This window comes from Vespula vulgaris, chromosome 1 (assembly GCF_905475345.1).
Source record: "Vespula vulgaris chromosome 1, iyVesVulg1.1, whole genome shotgun sequence".
Lineage (NCBI taxonomy): Eukaryota > Metazoa > Arthropoda > Insecta > Hymenoptera > Vespidae > Vespula > Vespula vulgaris.
The window spans coordinates 12,215,056-12,240,899 of record NC_066586.1 but is presented as its reverse complement, the minus strand read 5'-3'; the positions used below and the strand labels follow the sequence as shown (position 1 = coordinate 12,240,899).

The window sequence follows — 25,844 nt, the reverse complement described above, 5'->3', positions numbered from 1 at the left end:
TTATATTCTCTTTCTCTCTCCTTTTTTTTGTTCTTTTTCCGTTCTTTTTTCTTTTTTTTTTCATTTTTAACAAGAATCTTCCACTCGAATTAACGCATAAACTTATAATCTGTAATTTAGTGAACCTCGTTTAGTTCTAGCGACAATGATGCATTACTACCAATGCATTTTAATAGGTGCATAACAATTCCAAAAATAAATCAAAATACAATAGATAGTAATATCGTAGGAAATTCATTTAGCCATGAATATGCATATTAGATTTATTTATTTATTTATTTATTTATTTATTTATATATTTAGAAGAGAGAATTCAATGTTTATTAAATATAACGATCGTTTTATTCGTTACAGTATATTGCACTTTAACCATATTGTAATGTTAACCTACGTTATTAATTTCGTAATGTACTAGCTGATGATGTTGATGCTAACGATGCTGATCTGGGTGAGAGTTTAGAGTAAAAATTTTGTAAGAACTTTACAGGGGTAAACTATCGATAAAACGGGGGAACAACGGGTTTAACGAGAATAGAGAGGGAGTGAAAGAGAGACTGAGAGAGAGAAAGGAAGCTTCACGTAGGTGGGACGATTGGATTAATTTATCGTGCGTAACGTCGCCCGGGGCTTCCTTCGTAAAAGAGGGGAGATTTTTTCTCCTGGTTCCTGTTACCTTCTCTCTCTCTCTCTCTCTCTCTCTCTCTCTTTCTCTCTCTCTCTCTCTCTCTGCCCCTCTTTCTCTCTTTCTGTTTCTCTTTTTCTTCGTTATACAGCTGGCAGCATTCATCGTCGTTGTTCTGTCCATTTCTCTCTCTCTCTCTCTCTCTCTCTCTCTCTCTTTCTCTCTATCTCTTTCTCTTACCCTCTTTCACAAATACCGTTACTCTCATTTCGTTGTTGACGTTGTTCTTGTTCTTGTTACGGCGTTAACATGCACGAAAAAGGTCGAAATACGGCTCAGGAAAAAAAAAGAAAAACAAAAGAGAAAGAAAAAAGAAATGGGAAAAATAAAATAAAATAAAATAAAATAAAATAAAATAAAATACGACGAGATACGCAGACTCGGTGCTATTCGATTTACTTCTGACGCGTTGTAGGCGCGTCTCACGTTTTAGAAATCGCTTTTTTCCAGACGGGTCTGACCAAGCCTGAATCAAAATGTCGCGACAAAATTTACAATCGAACGAATTTTTAATTGCGATAATTTTATGGTCACGCTATAAATTACGTAAGATAGGAAGAAGAAAAAGAAATAAAAATAAAACAGAAAAAGAAGAAAATCGACCAACGATAAAAAGTCAGAAGAAATTAATACAGTTATTCGTTATCAACGATATTATACATCATGTTGAATCGTTGAAAACAAATTCGTAACAAATTTTAATAAAAATTCAGATATTAAATCGGGTACTACACTCGATAACGCATTACACTCATCGACGCATTATACCGTGCACCGTATATCGTGTAAGTCGATAACTATAGCCTAACATAAACAGCTTCGATAAATCAAACGAGCTTTGATAAATTTGTTCTATCAGGATCGTTGTTGTTGATTCGTTCAGTAACGTGAATAACTCAAAGTTTTACCCTCCGAAAAATGTTGATAGCTCGAGTGTAATCTCGATTTATTAGATCGTAATACACCGGAATCCAGTAAACCCTTATTAACATAAACGATAAGATTTCACGTACTCGTAATTCTTCCTCTCTCTCTCTCTCTCTCTCTCTCTCTCTCTCTCACTCTCTCTCTCCCTCTCTTTCTCTTTCTTTCTTTCTCTCTCTATTTTACCCTCTCTCGCATTCAAGAAATATGCGGAGAGTTTGAAATATCGTATCGAGTACGCTCCCGGCAAATAAACGGAGGGATTCCAACGGAGAGTGGTATTTCTCTTGGGGGAAGTACGTCGTTTACAAGCGAAGTATATATTATCGTTGCCCTATCGCGAATGGATTAATTTTGGCGAGATTCAAGTCCTTGGACTCGTCCGAAAGTAACTCCCACGGAATTCTACGAATCTTAATAAACGTAAAAATTCATTCGGTGCAAGACAACGCAATCGTGAAATTACACAAATGCGTGTTATCTTTAGACGCTTCTAATTAAAATGATATATAATTTTATATAATTAATACAATATAAATGAATTTATATGAAAATTGTATTGTATGTTATTGAATGTAGATGTAGTGAGAAACTTTTTGAAAAAAAGAAGAAAAAAGAAATGGATAAATATAATTTAAAAATAAAAAAAAAGGTAAGTCATTTAAAAAGATGAAACCGACGATCGATTCATAAATAATAATTTTGATTAGTTTCATTCAAAATCACGATTTATAACCGGTTGAGCGATATTTCAATGTTGAAAAATCACGCTTGTAAATTTAATGCTACGTGCTCGGGGTCATTCACGGGATCGGCAAAAGAACAGTTATTTTTTTTATTATCCCCCTTCCTCACGGATTCCTCAAGTGTGCCATGCTCAAATATGTCAGAGACGAGAAGCACATCTCGATCTGCTTTCCATGCGTATCACCATTTACCGTAAAGACGTAAAGAATAGCGTTCCTTTTCTTTCTTTCCGGGCACGTTCGATCGGATGAGATTTCGAAACGCGTCGGTTAAATCGACGTGACGCCAGACGTCCTCCAATTTTGGTTCACCTTTTTTTTTTACTTACCTATAACAGAAAACAAAAAAGATCGCGATTAAAATCGACAACGTCTATTGGTCATATATTTTATTTTATACATACACACACAGACGCAGAAGAACACGCTATATCTCCTAAACGATTGAAAATAAAAAAGAATGTTACAAGTCAACGTTAAATTGTTTCAGACGGTGGATAATATGCAAATAATTTTACGCACTTTTATGCATCAGAAAAATATAAGTGCACTTTTTTTATGGAAACATTTTTGATTGAACCATTTGATGCAGTTTTTAATGCTCTACACAAAAGAATTAACTTATGCTCTAAATTTATACAGCTGATATCGTTTAACTTTGGTTTATGGAATTTTTGTCTGTTTTCAATAGTTTAGGAAATATAGCCTGATCCAATTGTATGAGATACCCAGTGTGTGTATATATATATATATATATATATATATATTAATAATTTGGAATATCTCATAAATATAGAAGATTCATCGTCTACTCTATTTCAAGATTAAATACATCGGATGATTAATTAAAAATGTACTTTAATTCAAACGATTATTGCTTATATAAATTTCAATATTATATCTGAACAAGCAATTTTAAATTTTAATAACAACGATTTATCGTAGATATAGATGTTCTAATTAATCGCTGGTATTCCAATAAGATGACTAAAGAATGATTTTAATAAGTTTTGTTTCACAATCAGAACAAGAATAAATTTTAATTCTTTAAATTCTGTAAATCTATGATGAACTTTTGGAATGAACCAATTTTTTCCTACTAGAATAATAATAAATATATACATTTTTAATAACTGTTCTTTTCCTTTTTCTGTCTCTATTGTATTATTTAATAAATGTAATATAGATAATATATATAAAGTATAGTAATTATTTATATAGTTATAAAATAAGAAATCATCGATGTAATAGTTTACGTATAATAGTTCTCATGAAAATTAATTCAAAAGGTTGATTTAATTTATATAAAAAATTTAGAATAAAATACATATTATCGACTAAAAAAATTAGTTAAAAAGTTAATTCAACTCTATATAATTTTTCTTTATGAGAAGATAGGATGAGATGGGGGAACATAAAAATAAGATAAATAAATCTTTTTTATAACTTGTTAGTCTACATATTTCGTTCATCATTTACATTATAAACATTCGAAATAATTTCCTCTAGATCGTTGCATCGGAAAATATCATAAAAAGCTTAATTATGACGAGAGGAGATTTTCGTTTAATGAATCTCAATACATGAAATTTATTTCGTTTAAAAATGAAATACTAGGAACGAAGATTGAGACTTCCGGATAAATTAATGAATAGTAAGCAGACAAATTGAAAATTATAACATTTTCCTAATAAGCATGAGAGATCAATGGTTCATTTATTTTTTCATTCTGAGAGAAGAGAAATATTTGTAACTAATTAATCTGTTCTCTCCAGTTAACGGATTAACGAACCTGCCAAATATTGATTGAACGAATATAATCGATTAATATTCAATGGCGCTTCGATGCAATTATACCAGTGATTACTTTGTAACGAAAGAAATGTGATAAATATGAGGTATATGAGTACATGTTTATGTATAATATAATACACACCTCTATTACTACTATACACACATGTATAATAAGAATATATATATATATATATACACATATATTTTCACGTATACATAACATTGTAAAATGTGTTTATTACACGTAGTTAAATCAGATAGTTCAACCACGAGAGTAACATGATCGACAATTAAATCGTTGTCGTATAATTACGAAAAATAATATAAACACAAACGGTGGGGGAAAGGAGAATTCGATATACAATTCACGATGTCAATATTACATTTGATCTAGCGCCACCATTTCATCCTATTAACGTGCTACTATAATTTACATCTTTGCGTCTCTCTCATTGTCCGTTACCTCCGATTTTCACCCTCCAGACTCAACCTCTAACCATCCAAACGGTACACCACCTCTACTACCACCATCAATACCACCACCATTGCCACCACCAATACCACCACCTTCAACCTCTTTTATCATTTACACCCCGTTTTCGATTCTAGTTTCTGAATTGAAGTATCCTGTTCGTTTAATATAGACTACAATTGAACGAGATATTATGCGAATGAATTGAAAACACAATTAAATTGATCAAAGAGATATTATTTATCGAATATGCTGCTTGATATAATTTTCAATGTGATAATGAACGAAGGATTTAATTTTTAAAATGATCTGAAATTCGACGATCCGACCGATTCAGAGATATATTGATTCGTATAAGATATATGTATTTGTATAAGAGATAATTCAATATTTTTTTAATTAATATAAATATATTTTTATAACGAATATTAATATTTTTATAATTAATGGTAAGATTAATGACGATCTTAACAATTAACAGATATGATTCTTATATATCTAAGTGGATTAAAATTCATGAAAATTTTTCTATTATTTTTACGAGTATTATTCGGCCAAACGTAATACGAAAACTTTTGCCTCGAAACCACGTAAATTAGGAATGTTTCGTTAATCAAATAAGAAACTTATTCAATTATTACAAAAATCCAACAAACGAGTCATTAGCCCACTTCTCCTTGAATAAATATCTTCTTCTATTTATAAAAGCGAACTATTTTTGAATGTTTATGGAGAATTAGAGAGGAGAAATACTAGAACTTTTAATCCGAAAATATTAGAATCCTTTATTTCTGAAAACTCTTAATACGGCTTTAAGTTTCTAAAAACGTTTCTAAAACTCTAAACTAGAATTCTATTTAATTTTTAACAAAGCCTATTTCATAAAGTCATGTTATAATAAAATTATTCTTTCCAACATTTTGGTATTATTATAATAATATACTACTATATATATATATACACAATATAATATAATAAAAATAATAAATATAATAACATAATAATAAACAAAAAATTATTAGATATATTAAAAAACATCTTTCGAAAAAAGATATTCATATAACACAATTACAAAGTTTAAAAAAAATAATTTTCAATTAATATACAACACATATATATTATATATATTATATATTATATGATATATTATATATATATATAAAATTGTCTATAATTGTATTGTTTACTATACGGATATTATCGCCTTTGATTACGACTTTACCAAATGAACGTGTTCCAACCATAATAAATGCAAAACTCGCTAAGGTGCTACAATTAAGAATTTAAATATGGAACTACGGACAGTAGGTTGTTCGAGACGCTAACCTAAAAATTATACTAATTGCGTGGCACAAAGCTCCTAATAAAAGATTGTGGTCATGTAGGAATATGTTGAACGTTGAAAAGAAAAAAAGAGAAAATAAAAAGAAAGATCCGGCCAATCGTTGCTAAGATTAAAAGAGAAAGAGAAAGGTGGTTTAAAGAGGGGTGGAAAGAGAGAGAGAGAAAGAGAGACAGAAAGAAAGGGAGAGAAAGCTTCTAAAGAAATTAAAACAAAAATTTAGAAGATCAAACGAACGAACTGAAAGCGAACGGTGAACGATCGAAGTTGGGATAGAACTCGAGGAATGTAATTGTTAGCGTTATAAAATAGCTACAAAGGATTTTCGAGTTTCGTTTTATTCCTTCTTTTTCTCTTCTATTTCTTTTGCTTTCATTCACGTATCCATCAAGTTAGATAACAATAACGACAACAATAACAAGAATAATAACAACTATATTCTATTGCGACCTAACTGTTACGACCAATGATATTAAAATTTTAATGTCGTTTTTCTTCGTCGTGATTCGGTAAAACTTTCGCCGACGAAACGTTAAAATAGAAGCGCTCTTTGAAAATTTTTTTCCAAGAAAATCCGAGCGCGTTAATCTACCGCAAATTCTTGCGCGTGCATAAAATTACGGTTCGTGCTTTGCGTTAATGCGAAATAATAGTATTTCGAGAGGGATTTGGCTTCGTGCTTGATAAAGCCGCGAATTAATTTCTCCAATTTTGTGAAGTTTATTTATTTCGGTCTAGTGTCGGATATATCTGTTTTTGTTTTGAAAAGAAAAAAGAAAAGAAAAGAAGAAGAAATAACTATAGAAATGTATTAGCAATGAGAAATTAAATGAACGCAGTACACATACCGGATCAAATGAACACAGTACACGTTTCTTGAAATTCCAAGAGTGAAAAATGAATTATGTAACCTTATAATTAATCTTCGTGGTAAATTAACTGGTACGTTCTCAATTAACAGAGATATAATCATTTTTTTTATTCTCTTTCTTTCTCTTTTTTTCTCTTTCTCTATTTATCGAAGAATTAACACGTGCTCGTAATTTCGAATTTGGAAAGAAGAGTGCGAAATGTAATCGTCAGGGGAATAACCATGGGATTAACAACGATACGGTACAACAAATATTACATGTTGCTCCATCAAGCTCGGTATACCCATCTCTTTTCATTTCTCTCTTACTACTACTTCTACTACTACTACCACCACTAACTCCTCCCCCCACCCCATTGTACCATTGACATCAAGAGCTGTACTCCGCAGCTTCCACGCTCTCGTGGACCTTTTCTCTCCGCGGAAAATCATCGGCACGTTTATCTCTGTTTGCACACGCATTCCATGGAAAACTGGCACCCAGCCGAATGTGTTTTCCCTCGTTATAACTTATGCAAAATCGATAGTTCATTTCGTGGATGGCGTAAGAATGGCCAGACCCTTTTGTGTATGTGTGTGTTTGCTGGCGCGTGCGTTTACAGAAATATACATATGTATGTGTATATATATATATATATATATATATACCTATATATATATATATATATATATATATATATATATGTATCTGTAAATGCAAACCAAAAATGCTTTGGGGAAACATAGAAATGTAAATTACATTGCTCTCCTAATTGTTTGAAATGTGTGTGTGTATGTATGTATCTATGTATGTATGTATGTCAGATCAAACGTAATTCAACGTCTAACGTCACCGCGAATATCTTCCACCTGAAGAACGAGCAAACGCTCTAGAGGAGAGCCAAGGGATCAATTAATAGCCTGTACTTCCTTCCTCCTTTGCCGTCTATCCTCGATTCTCATCATTTTCATCTTCCTGAAGACTGCACACCCCAGAAAGCAATGGCATAGGCGGATCCTCTCTCTCGAGTCAACTTATAATGCAAATCTTGATTGATTAATCCTTGACTTCGGACGTTCCTTTTAACGAAATACCTTATAAAGATGAAATTAATAATAACCATAGGGAAATAAAAATTGTTATTTAAACTTGAGTAAACATTAATAATCTTTTCTAGCTACGTATACGCTTCTATCTATTCATCTCGAGTATCACATATTGTTATAATAAAAAAGAAGAAAGAAAGAAAGAAAGAGAGATTTTAATTCGAAGACAAAACGAGGATACGAAGAAGTTCCAGAACGTGATATGAACCGTCGTTAAATATAATCTTCTACGTCGCTGGCAGGTAAAAGAAAAAAGAAAGGTCTGACTAAAAACACCGAGCAAAATAAAGGGATCTGCCGTGAACAGGGAAAAGGATAGAGGAGAATTAATAAGTGCAAAAGTTCGATAGGCTAACGTGATGGGCAGTGTCGTTGAGATATTCAGAATAGAAACGAATGAGGGTATGGCATCGGGTTACGGCGATTATATAAAAACGAGTGGAGTAACGTAAGAGAGAAGAAGGAAGAAAAGGAGAAGGAAGAGGAAGACGAGAAGAAGACCATTTGACAAATGGTCCTTTCTCTCTCCCTTTCTGTCTTTCTATCTCTTGGTCTGTCTCTTTCTTACTCACTCTTTCTCTCGGCTGTTAGTGCACGCTTCATGGACCGAATTCGTAGAGATGTAGAGACGACGAGGAGGAGGACACGTACACGTACTCTACCTACACCGTACAGGGCTTTTCAACGAGCTTCCCTTGAAATATGGGACCTGCCGGACAAAGCGACCCTCTCTTCTCTCCCAAGGGACCTCCTGATAACCCTCGAAAGTGAATATAGTCTGCCGTTCGTTCAAGCAAAACATCGCCTCTAGAGCCTCCAGAAACGGCCAAGAGAATCTTCACTTTGGCTTCCGTTGACCCGATCTCTCCTAGTCTTCGTCCGACTACTCTACTCTTCATGTTCTCTATGAGTAGAAAAGAGATAGAGAGAGATAGATAGACAGAGGGAGGGAGAGATAGAAAGATAGAGAGAGAGAGAGAGAGAGAGAGAGAGAGAGAGAGAGAGAGAGAGAGAGAGAGAGAGAGAGAGACTGTTAGATGTCCCTTCATCCGCTAGACGACGATAAATTCGGTTAGACGTGTCTAGTTAATTTTGGTCACTTTCGATTTGGTTACCTACTAATTGTCTAACCCTAAGATCTAATATTCATTGGTATCTTTCACTGTATAAAATTTCATAAAAGATTTACATGATATTCCACTTGTCCACGTAATCGTTAAAATCAAATTAAATGAAAATATTAAATTATGATGTGAAATTTTCCTTTTGATTTTTTCTATTTTTTCTATTTTATTAAGATAGTAAGTTTCCTTGGTTATATCGATTGAAATAAGTTTCGGTTTATTGTTAAGTTTCTGAACCGCCAACGGATAATACAAACAATTTTAGCATCAAATTTCAAAGAGCAAACTCGACAATTCGCCGATAACGAACAGTTGATTTTGCTTAGAAATTCATGTAGTAATCGTGTTTTCTGTATTTCTAGCACTTTACATATAGTTTCGAGTGGCTCATTCGTATCATTGAAACTGCTTTTGTCATCCGTTTGAAACGTATTGAGTTAACTCTCGAAATCCATTTGCGATTAATAAATTTTTGATTGATTTTGTATCAGCAAATGTAACAAAGTTATTAATTTTAAGATTGTCTCGTATAAGAAAATTATTATTGATATATTAAATTATATCATTGATCACATAGTAATTATAAATATATATATATATATATATATATATATATATATATATATATATATTTTAATGCATTCCATCTGTTAACTCGCGTGATACTTTTTTACATGAACTCTCAACAAATTGTGTCCTCGATAATTTAGATACATGATCAACCACCAATTAAGTATAGATATATTTAATACTCGCGTTTATTGTTATTCTGTTTTTGTTTATATCGGTATTATTTCAGCTCTTATTGATTATCTTATCGATTTTTCGAAACTGTTAATTCCTATGAAAATCTGTTATAAAATCGATATGAATAAAAGCGATGCAATAATTAATTATCTATTTAGAAATCGTCGTTTACGAAACAAGTAAATGTAAAGAAATTTTTCATTTTCGAAAGCAATAGTTCATACGCGGATTCATTTTACTTCGAGAAATTGAAAAAATCCAAAATTAACAAGTGCCTCAGCCAATACCTGTTGTTCAAATTAAAATTATATTTTCTAAAATCCTTCAAAATTTGCAAAAGTTAGAACTAGGGCGAATCGATCTAAGCCAAACCAAGTAGAGCCGAGCCGATTTGAGTCGAGCTGAGCCAAGTTGAGCCGAGTCGTGTCGATACAAATATGGGAGATTGAAAAGTCTGAATTGAGCCTACTAATACTAATACACTAAATCTCACTAAGCCGATTGTTAAGAGTATGGTACGAGAGTATGGTATAAACCCAACGCAGAAGCTTATACCTTCAATCGATAGGCGCATAGTGGAATATACCGTTTTCTTGTTTGAGCCTCTTGTATTATACTTCATATTTTATCCCATAACTGTTGCTGACAACACGATGATATTCGAACAAGAGTTGACCTTAAAACACCTTTAAATTCATTTCCTGGTAAGGACATATTTAAATGTCCCTCACAATCTGTACACGTTTCTACCTACAAAAAATGAGAAGATTTTGATACAGGAGGACAAAAAAGAAAAAGAAAAAATTATTTAAAACGAAATATGATTATAAATAAAAATATGATCAATAAATAAAAACTTCGAGTTTATCAATCCTGTATAAAAATAAATAAATAAATAAATAAATAAATAAATAAATAAATAAATAAATAAATAATACTTAAAGACGACTTAGGTATATTGCCTCTTCGTTCGTTTCATTTTACGACTAAAAAACTTGGCTCTCTTGTCTGATATCGTTTCGAGGGGAGGGAGAGAGAGAGTAGGAAGGGAAGGATGTCTGAAAAATAGTGCCCTCGAACCCCAGAAGACTTTTTCACGAATGATCTCGTGTTTTTATTTTTATTCGGTGGAAGGGTGTGTAATCGTGGAATGAAGGGAGAGAAACAGGGAGAGAGAGAGAGAGAGAAGAGCATAGAGAAAGACTATTCGCAACAAGATTTACGATACTCAAGAACGGAAAGTATCGAGAGAGTTGCGGAAAGACAGAAAATTTTCAAGCTTTTGGTCTACGTCCGAGGAATCGTCGTTGTCGCTCATCAACCCCTTTTCATAGTTCTTTTTCACTTTCTCGAATTTTTCTTTTTGCTTTCTTTCTTTCTTTCTTTTTTTCTTTCTGTTTTTTTTTTCTTATTTTTCTCTCCTACCATTTTGTTCATAACTTCGAGTCCGCCCAATTCACTTTTAAATCATTTAGACGGCACAGAATAGAACAATTTCCTACTTAAATTATTCAATAGTATCGAAGAAACCCGACATTTCCTTCGATTTCATGTTTCTATTAAATATTCAAAACGGAGTTGAGAGATCAGAAATCTAAATTTTTCAATCCATCTCTCATCTCATCCGTACCGGCGAGAGGAAAAGTGGAAGTGGGAGTAGAAGTAGAAGTAGAAGTAGAAGTAGAAGTAGAAGATTAATTATTTAACGGTTCGTTAAGGGTTCACGGTGATTTTAATTTCCTGTTTAAAACTCGTAAGTAAGTAAGTACTTACTTGGGTACGAAATTATTCGTTTTATTCGACCAACGCGAATTTATCTAATCAGTAGTTTCTTTTATTATTCAAACAGAAATTATTCCGTTAAAGAGTGATTAAAAATTTTAGAAAGAAACGATAAGAAAGATGAAAAAAAGAAAGAAAAAAAATCATGTATCCACGCATGAATGTTGGATGACATAAATAAATCAAAAGATGAAATAAAAATACTGTGAGGTTTTTCTCGAGGGACTTGATACTTTCTTTTTTCTTTTCCTTTTTCTTTCTTTTTTTTTCTCGAGACGATCTAGGGTTAATTTTTAAAGCACTAGGTACCTACGAACGAATGGAAGAGGGTAGAATAGAAGTTGCCGCATCGCCGAGCTGGATGTTACGGCCGCGATTATCGATCGTTCGATGTTCCGTCTATACACTTTCGATTGAAAACGACGACGACAACGACGACGACGATGTTCATGTTAACCGACGCACGTAATTCCCAGCGAACGTAATAAGCGGATATCGATTCGACGAGCTATTTCAAAAAAATCGTTTATCTTTCGAAGGCATCGAACGAATATTTATCAAACACAAACATTGTATTATTTCGATCGGTTATATCGTATCGTATCGTATCGTATCGTATCGTTTCGTATCGTTCATGATACATTCGAATATTATTTTCACACTTTTCAAAATAATTCTAATATTATTTATTAATTTATATAATTTCACAAATCATTCTGCGTTATACAGATAAAACGAATTAGGTGCAATTTTCTTTTTTGTACAATTCTCACACGATTTCGTAAACTTATTTTCTAATATAAATGAGTAAAAGAAAAACGACGAGTAAAAGTGATGAAAATCTAATAAGATCTAAGTTCGTTAACGTGATCCAACAATTTCTAATGAAAAATCAAAGCCGTCCGGTAGAGTTCGGAGTCTCACGTCTAAGGATAAGTGAAATTCCGTATATTGCATTATTCCAGCCGAGCTTTGAAAAATCGTTCGACGAGGTATTCTGTTCTTGAACATATCCGCCCACTTCTCCTCCACCACTGCTTTTACCCCTTTTCTCTACTTGGTTGGATACCATTCCGTCCCTACCCCTTGGACTCTCCTGGTTGAGGGTTAATTTTTAAAGGCCAAGACGAGGCAGGAGTAGAAACGAAGAGAATGAAGGAAAGGGAAAGAGAGAAAGAGAAAGAAAGAAAGAAAGAGACAGAGACAGAGACAGAGACATAGACATAGACAGAGACGAAGCGATTCTCTCGTTCCCTCGGGCTCGATTTCATGCTGGGATTATCGATTGTTCGCGATCGAGCGTTCGTCGAATCGAGAAACGAACGAGACCAGCTCGAACATCGAATGAAAGGCGTAATACGACGTGCACACCCTGTAGAATATACGTGCAACTTAAATCGCACTACTCTATGAGAAAAAGAAAGAGGCAGTGTGAAAGAGAAACAGAGAGAGAGAGAGAGACTTTATTTACTCTTAGAGATCCTGAATTTCTCCGGAGATTCCTCGAATTATATCGAATGTATCGAGACCTTTTGCAAGAAAGAGAGAAAATGAGAAACAGAAAAGAGAAACGTGCGATATTGGTAGCCGTGAGATGGATGTACCTGGAAAAGGCAATCTTGGAGAAAGCAGGACAATATATGGAGTTGGAATCCTTTCTAAATGCGTGAAGGAAGAAGTCCTTTCGAATGTCCTTAGATTCGAGGAATACGATCTGGTATATTTATTTTGATTTTGGGATGAAATCTTTTTCTTAGCTAACATTTTTCGTATAGAATAGAAATAAAATGAAAAATATTCATTTGTTATTCACGTTAACGTCTTTGTTTCGTATACAAATTAGCATAAAATAAATGTTGATTTATACGTTCCAGTGAATAATGATACAAGAAATTTGTTTCTGAAGAAAGAAAGAGAGAAAAAAGAGAAAGATAAACTTAATGGTTTTAAATGTTAATTTTACAGACGAAGAAACGTTTGACGGATAAAAATTAAATAAAAAAGAAATGATATAAAATAAAATGGACGAATTTGAAACGGAACAGCTGAAAGATATTAAATAGAATTTTTCAAAGAATATTAAACAGATATAATTCTTGAAAAAAAATGGCGTAAATTGTTTCAATTCTCTCACAGATAAACCTTTCCCATATTTGATTATTTTTTGCAGAATACAAAAAAAAAAGGATTCAGAAAAATCGTTTCATTTTGTGTAAGAATGTAAGTTAATGGTAATAAACTATATATTATGAACGTATTTCTTACTTTAATCTACTCCAAAAGGACTAACCACAGTAGAGATTTCACTGAACTAATATGACTACATGAATGATGGATCGCAAACGAGGATCACGTTAAACGCATCAACTTCGAAGGGGTGAAAACGATAGTTCCATCTTCGAGGAGCCAAACAAGTTGAGTGATTAAGAAGCGACAGCAGGAAGGTTATTATCGGAGTAAGGACGGAATAGAGTTCACGGATTCAGTTTAGCATAAGAGTTCGTAATCCTAATGCCTCCTTCTGGCCAAAGGCTCTCTTGTATCTATATCTCTTCCTCTCTTGAGATAATCCTAGGACAGTATAGAATTCAGGTTCCAGATACTCCTCTCTCTTGTCACACAACTAGTATCCTCTTGGTCAAGTCACAGGAAATTCTAGGACGCGCCTTGAGGGAGCTAAAGGACCACTCAAGCTTCGTAAATCCATCCTCGAACCTGATCCTGATACCAAGAACCTCACAGCATACCGAGTATTCGCACTAGCACTGACGCCATCGGTTTACAGATTTCTTCGAGCGTATAGATAAACAGAGAGAGAGAGAGAGAGAGAGAGAGAGAGAGAGAGAGACAGAGAGAGATTAGCTTTCATCTCGTTATCAACGATTATGATGCAATTTTTCTGATCGTCAAACGATCCAATGATTACTTTGACAATAACCAACAATATTCTTATTTGATACGAGAAAAAATAGTCTTATTTGATGATTCACTATTGAGAAAAAAGAAAAATAACTAAAATAGTGTACATTATTTGCAACGTCTCCCATCGCTACCGATTAAAACTAATAAAGTATATCTCTTCATTCGCTAGAATAGAATTTGTCAATGCCCGTGGTAGATGATAATCTTAAATAAAAAAAATGTTCAGAATAACGCCGTCATGCATTTTCTTTTTCTTTCTCTCTTTTTTTTTTTTGGTCCTTTCTTTTTCTTACGATGCAATCATAAGGAAACGTTGTTCTTGAAAAATTCATGTGATGTTTTTAAAAAAAAATGTTGAGAAATAAAGGCTAACAAATAGCTGAACAAGCGTTACTACTGTTACGTAAAACAAGAGGAGAACAATTCTTTTTCCGTGTGAAAAAGAAAGAAATAGAAATATTAAGGTTATGTCGGCGCTTATCTGGTAACAACGTTACCTCTCTCTCTCTCTCTCTCTCTCCCTCCCTCCCTCCTTCTCTCTCTCTCTCTCTCTCTCTCGCTCTCTCTCTCTCTCTCTCTCTCTCTCTCTCGAAAGAGAGGGAGAAACAAGACGAGAAATTTATGCGGTATATAATTCCGGATAAGACGATCCTCCGACAAGGAAACACAGCGGTTGGTTATTCTTTCGTCTTGGTGCACAGCATCCCCCGTGAGGCTCCATCGTAGAGAAGAGTGCCGCGTAAATGAGCTTACGTCGCATTTTGTCCTCCGACATGCCGCGAATAAAGGTCAGGAAGAACGAACGGCTTGTTCGAGATTTACCAAATGCGGGGGTTAAGGAGAGGCGGCGGTTAAGGGGATGTAGGCTAAGGGTAAGAAAAAAAAAGAAAAAGAAAACGAATATTTATTGCGTTAGTGTTGCGTCTAGAGAGTACGAATAAAAATATGTTGATCCGAGTAATACACAGTTTCTTGTCTGGAAAAAATTATATTTATATTATATTTTCAAATTAAACGACAATTTTTCTTCTTTCTTTTTTTCCAACTCGTGCATGCTTAAAGTAGATTTTAATCGAAAGTGAGTTTTAATACGACGGAATAAAAAAGAAAGAAAAAGAAGATAGAAAAGAAAAGTAAGCCTATAAGTACCTATTTTGTATTCTTCCAGTTAAAAATTTTCAAGTCCTCTTTGCTTACTAAGAAAATAGAAAGAAAAAAAAATAGAAAGAAACAAAGCAAATATAGAAAAAGTTTTATTTTGAAAAGACAGAAAGGAAGAATTGTATGAAGAGAAAGGAATAAAATACGAAAGAACGTATAAATCATTTCGCAAAGAGAAAATGGAGGAAAAGCACGGTGAGACACCGTCAACAATGCATGCGGATTAGTAGCACGTCGCAAGAAAGCCCGTTTGCGGGTTTCCCCCGCATCATCGTACTCGTCGGAGTTACCCCAGTAGAAATTTCAATGCTCCAAGGTGGTGACGAATTTCCCGTAATTTCGTGGTCGAGAAATGTACAGGGAGAAGGAAATATAGCGTTCTTGGGCTATATAGCCGAAATAATCCTCGCCGAGATTTCGTCGAAATAGTGATTTTATATAAGCGAAATCTTCTTCGTTCCCGTTTTCCTATATATACAAAGGGATCTTTGATAAATCAGTGAGAGTTTCTTGAAATTAACGGGGGGAAACAAAGAAACTAAAAAGAGGAAAAAGAAGAAGAAGCTCTTACAAGGTCTTTTAAATATCGTGGATATTTTACTATTTTACGATAAAGAGACTGTAGAAAATAATCAAATTAAAAGGAGGATTAATTAAAAAAAAAAAGAGAGAGAAAGAAAGAAAAAAATATATATATAAAATAAGAAGAAACATCTCAATTACGAAAATACTAATGAAAACGGGAATAATAAAAAATAAAGATAAAAGAGAATAAAGGAAGTATGATAAGAAAGAAGAAATAAAAGAATGAGATATAGACGGGGAAGGCATAAAAATGGTATACAAAGAGAGATATCTTTTCTGACTGTGAAAACGAGCTCGTAGAACTGTAACCAGTAATTTTTGAATTACAATTCGCCCGAAATAAACCATCCTCCTGTTCACCCTTTGATAGATGATCCAACCGAGGAATATAGTAACAAACCGACAGTAAAAAAAAAAAAAGAAAAAGAAAAAGAAGGAATCGAAAAGGGAAGGCATTTTAAAAGAGGGAGAAGAAAAATCTGCGATACCTCGCTTACGACTTAACCCGAGATCGTAAAGAAAGACGAACGGAGTTGCGAATTCGTAGAACGTATTCGTCCATCCCGTTAGAATGTCCCGAAATTTGATTTTAATAATTCAACGGAGAACGTAGAGAGTAAAAATCGGAAAGGAAAACGGACGTCGTAAGGGGACTTTCCTTCTCGCGGAGTTCAACAATTCCTTTTACGATCGTAATATCTAAAGGATTTTTATTGCGACGATTTTATAACACATTCTTCTATTTCTTTTTTTCTATCTTACGATCAGAGCTCGTTTAATATTTTGTCTCTTTCTTCCTACATATATATATATATATATATATATATATTATATATATATATATATATATATCTTCATCTTCGTAAGTACGTACGTGGGTTTATCGTTCGAGGAAGAGCATGTCGGATAATTTAAAGTGGAACGCTTGGTAAACGAGAGAGAGAGAGAGAGAGAGAGAGAGAGGGAGAGGGAGAAGGAGAGAGAGAGAGAGAGAAACGAGTTTATCTTCAAGCCAATGGACTCCTCTCTCCTTCGTGTATGGTTTCTATCTCGTATCCACTTCTATTCCTTTTCACGAGAAAATCGGCTCGACTACAAATATCCTCCGATTTCGCGAAGGCTTTCCTTAACAATGATCTCACAGAAGCCATTATTAATCGCGACAACATGAGAGGAGGATTTATCTTCCGTTTATCTCTTGATATGTGTATCTTGTAAACTTGCAATTTTAAGATAGAATGCTATATACGAGAAATTTCACTTTTCGAATCGGGATGATATATATTTTCTTTTCATTTTATTTCGTTTATCTGTTTTTTTCTGAAGAGAGAGAGGAAAAGAGAATAAGAGAGAGAAAGTATCGATCCATTTCTTTTTTCATTTTGAAATAATTTCAAAGATTTTTGTACCTCTTCTCTAATAAAGGAAAAGATCAAAGAAACGGTGATAGGATGAGTCAGTACGTGCGACGACACTAATGTGGCAATAATGAGAGAAAGTATAGCATTGTATTGCAACGAATCTCTCTCGTCACGCAGTTACTTTTGGTTGACTCTAAGTTCAAGGACCTACATTCCTATAGTATGTACAAAACCATTATGACAAACACAGACGTTGGGTAAATAAAATACAAGAAGCTTTTAAAACTCCAACGAAATACATATGTAACATTCTATTTGGATTTGCTACATTAAATCCTAATGTAAAATATAATGTAAATATATTTAACTATAATAATTAAAAATGTGTAGAATATAAATGAAAAAAAAAATATCATTAAATAAATTAACAAGTGAGAAAATTCGAATGAAATACTCTGTAAATTGTATGTCATTTCAAATATATTATTGTATACACAAGAGAATTTTTATTTTAAAGAGTTTTTTATTATAATTTTGAAACTACTTAATATCAATGTAAATGTTCTTTTGTTAAATTATTAAAAATTAGAAGCATTAAAAATTTTTACTCTGTTCAAGTTGATCGATTAGAACAAAATAATACTGTAGTCGTTCAAAGATTTTATTAGATTTCTTTACTCTATATTTTAATTTTTTATTATAAAAACTGTACACGTATTTTATACGAAAAAAGTTTTATGGTAGTTAAGAATCAGAATTCAACCCTCGAGCGTAGGACATTGTTGTAAATTCAGTCGGTGGACTGTAAATCGTTGTCCGATTCAAGGGTTTTGGATAAAAGAGTTCTCCGAGATCTCACTGAAATTTCAGGATCCGAAATATACGGTTGTTCAACGAGCAATGTTGTCGACGTAAATACTTTTGGAAGAGAAATAAAGCAAATTTGTACGCTTCTATATGGTACATAGAGTATATATACATAGACTGAAGAACATATATATAAAGTACTATATGCATACTACAAACTATATAATATGATATGCATAAAATAACAAGAAGAAGGGAAATAATTAAAAAATAATAATAAAAAATAAAATAATGTAAAATAAAATACACAAAAAAATATACAAACGTGATGTATGATTTATATTGTACATCGGAAACGTGATCGGTTAAAATTATTTCGTTGTTAGCGGATCGAACGAAAATTTTATAAACGTCATTTATCTACCGCGTACGAGTATATGATTCATTCATTCATTTTGAATATGGTTTAAATTAAGATAAACAATATTTTTTTCAATGTTCTCTTTCATTCAAACGGAAAAAAAATTCCTCGGATTCATCTCAGTATCTGCTAAAATATAGATATAAAAAAATTATATCTTTATTTATATAAAAGACAAAAAACTAAAGGTGATCTTGAAAACTCCACCAAGAAAAAAAAAGAAAAGAAAGAAAAAAAGAAAGAGTTGACAAGAATATTGACAATTCGTTTAGATGATTAAGTCAATATAAATTGTCATAAATGAATATGACAATTCATAACGATCGTCTTAAAGTTTTTTTGAACCGTATTATACAAAAAAAAAATTTGTTATCGATTCACTAATAACAGAATGATCCAAACTTATCACGTTTTATAGTTTATCTCTTCACAAACACACGCACACACACGTTATATATGCATACAATTGAATATAGTAAATATACGTATTTTATTATATGCATACGCGCGCGCGCACACACACACACATAGACACACACATACACATCTAGACGATATCATGCGTACATTGGAGAGATCTTCGGAGCCGCAGATGGGATTCCTTGTACGTTTTTACACGAAGACGACACCACTGGTAGTACCGTATGTACATTTCGTTTCTCAGCCAACGCAGCATTTCTTATTACTTGGTAGGAAACCAGCGAAATATTGGAAAACTTCTCGACAAAATTCTTTCCTTTTCTCTCCCTCTCTCTCTCTCTCTCTCTCTCTCTCTCTCTCTTTCTCTCTCTCTCTTTTTCTCTCTCACTTTTCCTCTATATTCTCTTTTCCATAAAAATGAAAACGAACAAGTTGGTATTACTACAGTTTGAAAATATTTTGACGACTTTTACATATAAAGGACGAGCACTTGTCTCTACGTATTGTATCTTATTGTTTCCTTTTTTCAATTTTTTTTTTCTTCGGTTCCTTAACGATAAACAAAGTGAGAAAGTTACGACAGCCGTATCGTAAAATCGAACGTTAGTATAACTTTCTTTTAAAAAGTTACTTCAAAAAAAAAAAAATATGTCTACTATTTTTTAATCCGAGTTGTTTTAAATGCGGTGAAATATTTTCGTTCGTACAAATTCGCTTAAAAAAAAATTATTGTAAAATGAGATGTTACGAGTACTATATCATTTATTCAATTTATCGTTTATTAACACGACGAACTTTTACCTCAAGAAAGTTTCTAATGATAGTTGAGAAGAGAAAATTTCTTCCTCAACTCTTTCTCTCTTACATTGAAAATGTTCACAAAGATAATTAATATTCCTTAAAAAACTTAATCATAGAACTGATAGTAAAAGATAGTTAAAACGAATGGACAATTAATCGAAACGTTGCCAATTTTTTTTTTGTTTCTTTTTTCCCAAGGACGGATTACAGAAGTAATAGAATCGTGGCAAAGAAGAATGAGGGCGTGGAATCGATGACACTATTGACAAAAACAAAAGTTCTAGAGACATACATACACATACCGGCAATGGCGATACGACAAAGGCTCGTTGCGCTTTGACCGGAAGTAACACTGGCAGGGAAACAAAAGGTGAATAGCTCGTAAAAAAAAAAAGCGAGGATGGATAGTAGGACTCTGTCGACGACGAATTAAAAGAAAAAAGAAAAAATAGCAGAGAAAGGAGAAAGGACAGAGAATCGAAAGAAAGAAAGAGAGAAAGAGAGAAAAATATTTCGATAACCAAAAGTCGGAAGGGCAACGAAACGAAAAATCTAATCAAACTTAAATTGAAATCAACATAAATTTTTCCTTTGATTCTAACTTAATTGAATAAAATTCGCTGAGATATAAAGCACGTGCTATTCAAAGAAATATATATATATATATATATATAATAAATCATTGATGAAGAATATAAACAACACGTTCGACACGAGAAATTAATTCAACCGTTAATACAAATTGTTTGAAAATCAAATAGCGAAAATGTCGATTTAATTCGTTCATAGGTGAATCGAAAGCAAGCATTAATCGATGTTCTTTTGAATTTGATCAATAATTAAAGAACAATGATTAATTAAAAAATTGTGATTATTAAAAAAACACAATATTTTACGTAAACCAAAAAGTTTCAATACCATTTTCATTGGCATTCTTTTGTCTTACGTATTTTCTATAGAAAGAGGTAGGGAATCGATAGTAGTCGAAAAAGAAAAGGTCTATTTACTTCTCTAGTCGACGAGAGATGATAGCACAAAGAGAACTTCTTGCCTTGAGCGAAGGTAATTTTAACGGAGAAACAGAAGACGAGTATAACGAGAATATTTCAATACATCCTTTATATATATACACACACACATATATACACATATTATATATATATATATATATATATATATATATATATAGTAAAAAAATGTTTAATAGAAAAAAGTAAAAAGTAAAGAAAAAGAAAAATAAATAAATAAATAAATAAACGTAAAATAATGCGACAACTATGGCGTTTTTCCTGGGATACAATTCGTTCGGAGAAAATTCGAACAATGTTTTAATGCCAAAACCTTTGACGCGTTTCTCCCACAAAAAAAAAAGAGAGAATGAAAAGCAAACATGGCTCTGACTGTGCCATTCAATTTTGCAATAAATTTCATTCGGTGAACTTCGCCGATGAAAATCTCTCGTCTCACTCATCCTGGTAATGCATCGATATGCCAATATCGATAATCAATCTCGCGTTTTCGCGATATTGTATATGTATCTACTTGTAACCTCGTATCTACTTGCAGTGTTAAACAAGTTTAAAAGCGTACTTTGACGAAAAGAATTTTCTCATCGTTAAGAAATAAATACGGGAAATAAAAATCGAATAAGAAATATCAAAATATTCGATATATTTGTGAATCTATAAATACATAAATATAAATATATTGTTTCAAAATTAATATCAAACAAAGAATTATCAATTTAATTGGTCGTCTCAAGCTTCGTTTAATTTTTTATTTATTTATTTTTTATGAAGCGAGATAGGTGCGATACACGATTTTTTTTTTTTCATATAAGAATGACAATTTATTTCTAAAAAAAAAAAAAAAAAATATTTAGAGAGGATATATAACACAGGTCGAATCACCCGACGTAAACGTATATATACCACGACCACGTTTAAACACACCGATATCTCTATTAACGAATAGCGAGTGAAGGGCTCGAGAGCGCGAAGGTAACCCCTCGAAAGCTGTTGGTGCTGTTGGTGCTGTTGGTGATGCCGGGCCATCGACGTCCCCCAGGCTCTTGCAGCAGAAATCCCTCTTGATTTAGGTGCTTACGGAATGCGTTAAATCTGATTTTAGTGCTGCCGCTGGTTATTAACAACGATCTGCCAAGGCCATTTTTCACACGTAATTCCTATACGGCGAAGTCCAATCGAAAACAGCCCCCTACCCTCCCACCCTTTCTCTTTCCAACCTTCATCTTTATTAGAACCATCTTCGAACGATATCAGCCCCGGTCTCTCTTCTCTCTTTCCTTTCTATTTTATTCTTCGATATGAGTATTCGATTGAGAGTATTCTTCGATTGAGAGTACGAAAAAAAGAAAAAAGAAAAAAAAATGGAAAAATATACGCAATAATATGAAAATAATTAAATACGAATATATGTGTATGTATATATATGAAAAAATATATACGATAGGAAAATAATAATAAAAAAAAGGAATATACAAAAGTTTTCGATTATTGTACGTACAAAAGGATTAGTTATGCTTCGATCGTGAAAATTCATGAAAACAAAAGATACCTGAGTTCAAAAGAGTTGGTGTGAGAGAGAGAGAGAGAGAGAGAGAGAGAGAGAGAGAGAGAGAGAGAGGAGATAAAATCGAAAGAAAGGATGATATTTCGATATTTCAGACTACGTTCAAGCCAGCAGCAGTACAGCAGCAGCACTAGTCCATGCTCGTTCTATGTTCGGAACAATGCGACCGACCATTTGCATTTTGCCGCGAAACTGGAGATGAAAGAGAGCCGAGAGGCGAATACCTCTCCCATCACGATGTGCCCACCATTGCTGTCTTTCTCTCTGTCTCTTTCTACGTCTCTCTCTCTCTCTCTCCCTCTCTCCCTCTCTCTATCTCTTTTTGTATCTCTCTCTCTCTCTCTCTCTCTCTCTTTCTTCCTCTCTGTGTCTGTCCATCTTTCTCTTTCTCTTTCATACTTCTAGCTCGTAGCATCAGAGGTAGTAGGGCCAGCAGAGAAACGAATTGTGAGAATTATGGAAATTTCGACTCCCTTCTACCGGCGATTACCGCGATTAATTCGAGCGAGTACAGGCAGGTATGTAACTGTAGCGCCATTGCTACAACGTCGTTACACTAAAGCCCTGCTTTGTGTCTCTCGCGAAGAGGAGGATGAGGAGAGGGGAAATTCTCCCATAAACCCCATCTTCTTGCCAAAGACCTCTCCTCTCTTTTCTCTCTCATCCTATGTTCCATTGCTAAAACCTACGCAAATTAACGAATTCTACCAAAAAGCAACATTTTCTATTGGATATGATTTTTATAAACTTTGTGAAATTTATTTTTTCATGTTCTCTCTCTCTCTCTTTTCCTTTTGTTTTTCTCTTCTTTTATCGTTACGTCAAGAGAACAATTAGTACCGATATACCGCGAACAATACACATCGAGAGAGTTTAATATTAAACCACACATGCGTGAATTTTGCAATAAAATTTTATAATACAATGTGTCAAATGTTAATAAACGTACGATAACGATATCAACCTATCGATTGTTCCCCACTTAAAGAAAAACAAATTAACACGTTCTGTCGGATTTGTAAGCTTTATGAATATATCTTTCTCTCCTCATTATATTTCCAGAAGGTTGAACTCCTATGAGAAATTTGACGAGGATTTTCAAGAAACAATGAAAATATCCCGATAACAATATTATCATATTATTTCATCAAGAATTAATAATCATACTAAATTTTATCGATTACCTATCTATTACTGGACGTCATTTTGTATGTACGATTATCGCTGTGACTCGTCGTGCGATTATTATTTAAATAAGGTTTTGATGAGAATAAAAAGTATTCGGTTTTTGAAAAGAGAACAGGAAAGAAAAAAAAAGGAAAAATAAGCGAATAGAGAAAACATAATGGCGGGAAAACGCAATACGCCTGATTCAAGAATTCGAATATACGATCAGTAGTTAAATGGCTTAAGAGGTAAGTAAGTACTTCTCGCTGACTTTTCCTTCTGGCGACGGCCAAGAGGAACGACTTGAGAGGAACACACGAGAGAAGAAAGACTTTTCTCTCTATCTTTCTCTTGCTCTTTTCAATGTGGGCGGTAGGCGGAAGGTGCGGGGTAAGAGCAGAGGCGAGCGCGCTCGCGCGCTCCCTCATGAATTTCACAATTATTCGATTTGCCCGCTTTTCTTCTCTTTAAAGTAACAGGCCGTGCTTTAAAAGACAATGAATTGAAGATCGCGCTACTGAATTTAGCGAGTTCCCGCAACTTCATCAAACTTATCCGTCTCTGTAATCGTTCTAAAGACCGTCGTTTAAAATCAACAGAAAGAATGGACAGTGTGTGTGTGTGAGAGAGTGAGAAAGAAAGAGAGAGAGAGAGAGAGAGAATGAAAAAGCAAGAGAGAAAAACAATTTGCAAAACGATTTATCCATAGACTGCTCGTTGTTTTCATGAAATGAATTTCTCCTTCGCCGAAAGAGGATTAACAAAAATCACCATTTTTCCACGATATATCCACTTCCTCTCTCATCCTCTTTTCGACCTAGCGGAGATTCTGCACATTTCAAGAGCTATCAAATCCGAGCGCTTTGTACCATTAAAAAGGGGAGAAGGGGAAGGAGAGGGAGAAAAAAGAGAAAAAAGAAGAAAAGAAAGAAAGAGAGAAAAATAAAAAAAAGAAAATAATATAACATCGAGGCGAACGAAATTAGTAAAAATTTCCAGGATATATACGTTTCCACTAAGCCTCTTTACAAAAAGATTTCTTCCGGTACTACTGCTACACACACATATATACATACACAACATACGGGCGTATATAGGCGCACACAAACACGCATAAGTACATATAAAGCAGAAAGGACGGCGTATATATACGAACGTAGTGCTCTCGTTTCGAAATAAAAATTCGCCGGAGTCGACAGTCGGAGGTTCTTCAATTTCCCACGACGAAAAACGAAAAAAAAAAAGAAAAGGTCCAGGTATCCACTTCATCGTCGTTTAATCTCACTTTCCGCCTTCTCGCGGTACTTCCATAGTGCCAGTTTCCTGAATCATCCCCACCCTTTTGCTTCTACGACCCCCTTGTTTCTAGGATCGTACGTCAGAAAGAAACGGACAGTGTGCATCTCTCTCTCTCTCTTTCTCGTTTCTTCTTTTTATTCGTTACTGCGTCAGATACACACGTGAGTACGTGCTATCGCATTGAATATGCAATGAGAGAGAGAGAGAGAGAGAGAGAGAGAGAGAGAGAGAGAGAGACAGACAGAGAGAGAGAGAGAGAGAGAGAGAGAGAGAGAAAGTGAGAGAAAGAAGGTTGCCCAGAAATATCACGTTTTTCATCCTCATTTTTCCGTACTTTTACTCGTTCCTCCGTTACACTTTACAATGACATGTATCTGTGTGATATTTATACACGCGTATATGTGTGTACGCGTGGGCGCATTCCTCTCCGTCCGTGCTTTTAGTTTTCACTATGCAACGAATAAGTATTTCATGAGATGAAGACTTCTCATTTCTCAAAATTTCGCATACTCGTATAATTCTGGGTGTTAATATTAAAAATGAAAGAAAAATAAATAAATAAATAAATAAATAAATAAAATAAAAAGAAAAGAAAAGAAAAAAAGTAGAACCATAATTAGAATAGTGCGGTGGCAAAGAAAGTTCTTCTTAAAAAATAATTTTTGTCATAACGAACGTTAACCAGCAATTATGTTAAATATTTCGTGAAAAAGATTAATCATCAGTATCGTGAGATTA

General features: G+C 33.5%; 1 protein-coding gene across 5 annotated transcripts in view; it reads right to left on the bottom strand.

The window, feature by feature from the left end:
• Positions 1 to 25,844, bottom strand: part of LOC127061369 (prolyl 4-hydroxylase subunit alpha-2) — a 286,159-nt gene that overhangs the window by 120,475 nt on the left and 139,840 nt on the right. The window contains exon 1 of one of the 5 annotated variants that reach the window (XM_050988188.1): positions 2,545 to 2,681. The exons of the other annotated variants lie outside the window; for them this stretch is intronic. The gene's annotated coding sequence lies outside the window, so the exon portion shown is untranslated. Of the gene's footprint in view, positions 1 to 2,544; positions 2,682 to 25,844 lie in introns of those variants that run through there. 5 annotated transcript variants of the gene reach the window in all.